Source organism: Schistocerca gregaria, chromosome 3, assembly GCF_023897955.1.
Source record: "Schistocerca gregaria isolate iqSchGreg1 chromosome 3, iqSchGreg1.2, whole genome shotgun sequence".
Lineage (NCBI taxonomy): Eukaryota > Metazoa > Arthropoda > Insecta > Orthoptera > Acrididae > Schistocerca > Schistocerca gregaria.
In genome coordinates, this window is record NC_064922.1 from 534,788,764 (window position 1) to 534,795,022 (window position 6,259).

Here is a 6,259-nt window from a genome sequence, read left to right on the forward strand (position 1 = left end):
ATACTTATTTTCATCAAACATATCCCCCTTTACGCAAACACTGAGAGCAAAGAAGAGCCTTTTGTAGCTGTCTGTGTAGGAGACATGCAGCAGACCTCAGTAGTTAAGGATCCTAAGACAGTTACAGTTTCAAAGAGAAAGAAGAAAGTCCTGCTCTTAGGTATTTCAATTGACAGAGGTGAAGGACAATAGTTGATGGAGTGTTGGGGAGTGAGTATCAGGTCACCATCATTGTGAAGCCTAGTGCAGGGTTTGCTAAGGTGACTGTTAACTTATGCATGTTATGTAAGAATTTTAATAAAGAAGATTAGATTAGATTAGATTAATACTTGTTCCATAGGTCATGAATACGACATTTCATAATGATGTGGAACGTGTCAGGTTAATAAAAGATGAATGTACAAGATATTACATTACACAAAATATTGCATGAGAGTAATGTTTAAGTTGGTTTTTTCCCCTCCCTTAATTTATATCTAAAAATTCAGCCAATGAGTAGAAGGAGTTGTCATCTAGAAATTCTTTTAATTTATTTTTGAATGTCTGGCATTTGATGCTGTTTGGTAGGTGAATAAAGACTTTTGTGGCAGCATAATTTACTCCTTTCTGTGCCAAAGTCATAGTGAAGATCATCCTTTTTCCTGGTGTTATAGCTATGCACACTGCTATTACTTTTGAGCTGGGTTGGATTATTAAAAACAAATTTCTTAAGTGAATATATATACTGTGAGGTTACTGTAAGGATCTCTAGATCCTTAAATAGATGTCTGCAGGATGACCGTGGGTGGGCATCAGCAATTATTCTGATTACACGTTTTTGAGCAATGAATACTTTTCTACTCAACGATGAATTATCCCAGAATATGATGCCATACGAAAGCAGTGAATGAAAGTAGGCATAGTGAGCTAATTTACTGAGATTCTTATCACCAAAAATTGCAGTAACTCTAATAGCATACGTAGCTGAACTCAGACGTTTCAGCAGACCATCAATGTGTTGCTTCCAGTTTAACCTCTCATCAATGGACACACCTAAAATTTTTGAATATTCTACCTTAGCTACAGACTTCTATTCAAAGCCTATATTTATTACTGGAGTTGTGCCATTTACTGTATGCAACTGTATATACTGTGTTTTATCAAAATTTAAAGAAAGTCCGTTTGCTGAGAACCACTTAATAATTTTGTGAAAAACATCATTTAAAAATTACATCACTTAGTTCTTGTTTTTTGGATGTTATTACTATACTTGTATCATCAGCAAAAAGAACTAACTTTGCATCTTCATCAATGTGGAATGGTAAGTCATTAATGTATATCAAGAACAGTAAAGGATCTAAGACCGAACCCTGTGGGACCCCATACCTGATAGCTGTTGTTTTAACAAGATCAGGCAGTGACCATGGGTGGGACTGTGAATAGAATTGCTAGCGATGGTGAGTATGATGTAGGTGGTGACCTGGAAAAATAGCCCTATACTTAGCCATGTTAGTAAATTTTCCTTTAGGGATTGCCTGTTTATTAAATGACTAAAGTACTCAGTAGTAAAGCTGCTTTATAAAAATTTGGAAAGAGATAATGTAGACAACTTTAGACCTATTTCTGTGACATCAGTGTTTGCTAATGTTATTGAAAAGGTTGTGTGTATAAGGTTAACTGATCATTTCATTTCACATAATTTGCTGTCACATGTACAACTGTGTTTTAGAAATGTTTTAACAACTCAAAGTGACGTATTCTCTTTTCTCTTCGAAGCACTGGATAAATTAAATAAAAGGTTTCGAATGCAAGGCATCGTTTTTGACTTGTTTGATGTGTATGGTATTGCTTTTGAAGTTGGACCATTATGGAATATGGATAGTAGCTCATAATTTGTTTACCTCATACTTTAAGAACAGACAGCGAAAGGTCATTTCCCTCTGTATAAAAAATGTTTGTTGTCTGTGGTACAAGTAGGACACAGTAAAATGGGGGTGTCTCGGGGATCAGTTATGGAGCCACTCCTGTTTCTTGTTTTTATAAATGATACACATTATATCATTACAGGTATTTCTGTATGCTGATGGCACAAGTTTGGTAGCAAAGGCTCTTCAGTGAAACGTTGGCACTGTTTCAAATAGTGCAGTTCAGAACATAAGTTCATGGATTGTAGAAAATAAACAGACACTAAACCACAGTAAGACTCATTTTTTAAAGTTTCTATCACACAATTCAACAAAACCTAACATTTTCATTACATAAAATGCACTTGCGATTAGCGAAACTGTACAGGTCAGAGTTCCTGGTGTTTAGATAGATAGTAATCTGTCATGAAAAGCCTATTTTCATTGTCTTGTGCAAAGACATAATGTTGCCATTTTTACTATCACAACAGTATCTGAAGTAAGTGATATTTAGACATGAAAAGTAGGCTACTTTACTTATTTTAGTTTGTTAATGACATGCGGTATTAATTTTTCAGGTAACTGTCAGCATTCTCAAAGGATAACTTTGGATCATTGCACAATAGAGAGCAGGTAGAATAACAAATGGCATTCATCTAAAATAATCTCATAGAAGCTTGTTCTATAAGCTCCAGATATTAGCTACCACATCTCAATATTTATTTTCTTTTTTGATTTTTATCTCTATTAAGCATTCTCTTTTTACATGTAACTGTGCTCAGTATGACAATACAAGGTACAACATGATTTACACAGCAATCTAAAACATCTAAGTCCTCTTCCAAAAGGTTCTCACTTTCCTGCCACAAAAGGTTTCAATTCCATTCCATCAGATAATAAAATTCACATGAATGTCGTGTCTACATTTAAATCCAAATTAAGAAAATACATTATGGATAAGTCATTGTACTCTCTTGATGTGTAGATGCAGATTGATCAGTGATTGGCTTAGTAACTTTGTACCATCATTTGTATTTATGATTTGAGACTTACATTTTATAATGTGCTAGCAATGATCTATCTTCTTTGTTTAAGGTGGTCAATGTATGAATATTCTGTTTTCTGTAACTTAATCAATTCCCAGTAATGTATGTCATGTTTACTTGGACTATACATTATTAATTTTATTACAGCTTTTTAGTTGACCTACCAATTTGCTACAGTTTTGTTATTGTATATTCGTTTATTGTATGTCTACAATTATGTAACCTTGTGATTCATCACAATATAGATTCACAGAATTCTTAATAAATGAATTAGAATAAATAAATTATCAAAGCAAAGTTGATTGAAAAATTTTACATCAGATTCTTCCAACTTATATTTTCTGCAATCTATTTTTGTTACATACAACACATACTTTCAACAACAGCGCAAGGGAAATCAATATTTCTAATCTTGAAACTGGATAAATCCATTGTCCCATGTATTGCCTTCAAGGATTGAGGGTCTATAGTAGCTAAAGATAACACAAGGATAGTCGGTTTCATACACAGACTGACTCTTTGGCTCATTACCAAATTGAATGAGGTATTGATAAAGAGATCTGTTATACAATATCAAAATTGATTTAAACGATATTTTCAAAAGTAAAGTTCGTTTGCATAATATCTGAAGAGAAAAGATAGTTTTTTCTATAGTTGGAACTCAAGCACATGGTATGAATTAATATTAATAAAATCTGATCATAATATAAATTCTCCATAACTCTGGAAATATAGTTTTATCGCAAATCTGAAAGACAATTTTGGTATCAGCACAACAGTTCCTATAAGATGAGACACATCAATTCAAGTCAATCACATGTCTGTAGTAACTACTTTTATTTTGGTTTGCTAAGATGGGAAAACTAGTTGTGGAAGGAATAACTGACTCAAATATTGTTGCTACCACACCTGGATACATTCCAACTGATTTAATACACAACTGACAATTTTACAAGTATTATAAATCTAAACAATGCATGCACTCATGCAACTTAATTCTTCTTTAACGACATATTTATACTTAGGTTTTGTGCCCCTTAACATGGTTGGTGGGGTGGGGGTTATCCTATACAGACATTGCTAAGTGGTGCCACATTTAGTTCTGCTTCATGTTGAAGTTGGTTGGTCAGAACTCCAGCACTTTATATTCTTGAAGGCCAGCCAGAAGTAAGTTGGTAACAATGTAAGAACATGCTCTATGGGTGTTATTTCCAGTTTTGAACTCTTTGAATTGTCTTTGGCTCCTTGTGCTATAACATTTCAGTATCATCTTAATGCTTCCAGTGAGGAGAGTGTATTTTTCTTATGATATACACTAATCAGCCAGAAAATTGTGACCACCTACCTAATTGCCAGTATATCCACCTTTGGGATGGATAACAGTCTGATGTATCATTGCATGGAAGCAATGAGGCTTTGGCAGGTCGCTGGAAGGAACTAGTACCACATCTGCACATACAAGTTACCTAAATCCATAAATTACGTGGAGGGGAGCGATGAGCTCTGACGCCATGTTTAATCACATCCCAGAGGTATTCCATTGGGTTCGGATCTGGCGAGTTGGGGAGTGGGAGGGGGGGCAGCACCTCAATTGGAACTCACCACTGTGTTCCTTAAACCAGTCCATCACAGTCCTATCCTTATGACATGGCACATTATATTGCTGAAAAAAGCCACTGCTGTTGGGAAACATGATTGTCATGACAGGGTGTATGTGGTATGAAACCAGTGCACAATAATCCTTGGCCATCGTGGTGCCTTACGTGAGCTCCAATGCACCTATGGATACTCATGTGAAGAATTCCGAGCAGCTTGTCTCTGTCCCTCAGTACAGGTATCAAGGAGCTGCTGCCCTGGAAGACAACGGATTCGCGCCTTCCCATCAGCATGATGAAAATGATATCGGGGTCCATTAAACCATACAATACTCTCTCATTGCGCCAATATCCAGTGTTGACAGTCATGTGCCCATAGCAGTCATAGTTGCAAATGTCCCTGTGTTAACAATGGCACTTGCGTGGATCGCTGGCTGAGGAGGCCCATCGTTAAGAGTGCACAGTGTATTCAGACACTTGTCCTCTGCGCAGCCCACCGTGCATGTGTCTGACTAGCAGTAATTCCTCTCTAGGTGACACTGCTATTGCATGGACAGATTTGTATCTATAAATTTGTATCTATACATCAGTGGTCATAATGTTATTTCTCATCAGTGTATTTTGAGTACAACGTCTTTGAGATTTCTGGCAAGGCAGCAGTTTGCAGTTTTACTTTCTAGATTTTCAATTGTCTTCCTCTCTGCAGTGATGCAGACAGTATCAGAGGTTGGTTCTGGTTTATTAGGCATATAACCTAGAAGGCAAGGTGGTTGCAAAGTATTAGGCACAATGATAGTAGAATGTTTTGAATGTATGCTGAAGGTATTATTGGCAGCGCTAAAACATAATTAAAGAACGAGGTACCACACGAAATATTCTCTTTTGCCATTTAGCAGTCCCTACTAATCGTTTAGAAATTTGTATGTGCAGAGAAAAGTCATGAACAGTGATGAAAAATCAGAGATAAAATAATTGTTTTAATTACTCATACATGTATTAATATAGAAGGACTTTTGGTCAAATATAAAAACCTCTGCATTAAGAAATGAAAGTGTGTAGTTAAAAGCCATGGTCTGTGAATAAATGTTTTGACTAATTAGTTGATATTTGGACCACAGCAACTTTAAGACAACTAAAATTTTGTACCAATCTCCTGGAATGGACTGCGCCATTTCATTCATAATACACTCCTAGAAATTGAAATAAGAACCCCGTGAATTCATTGTCCCAGGAAGGGGAAACTTTATTGACACATTCCTGGGGTCAGATACATCACATGATCACACTGACAGAACCACAGGCACATAGACACAGGCAACAGAGCATGCACAATGTCGGCACTAGTACAGTGTATATCCACCTTTCGCAGCAATGCAGGCTGCTATTCTTCCATGGAGACGATCGTAGAGATGCTGGATGTAGTCCTGTGGAACGGCTTGCCATGCCATTTCCACCTGGCGCCTCAGTTGGACCAGCGTTCGTGCTGGACGTGCAGACCGCGTGATACGACGCTTCATCCAGTCCCAAACATGCTCAATGGGGGACAGATCCGGAGATCTTGCTGGCCAGGGTAGTTGACTTACACCTTCTAGAGCACGTTGGGTGGCATGGGATACATGCGGACGTGCATTGTCCTGTTGGAACAGCAAGTTCCCTTGCCGGTCTAGGAATGGTAGAACGATGGGTTCGATGACGGTTTGGATGTACCGTGAACTATTCAGTGTCCCCTCGACGA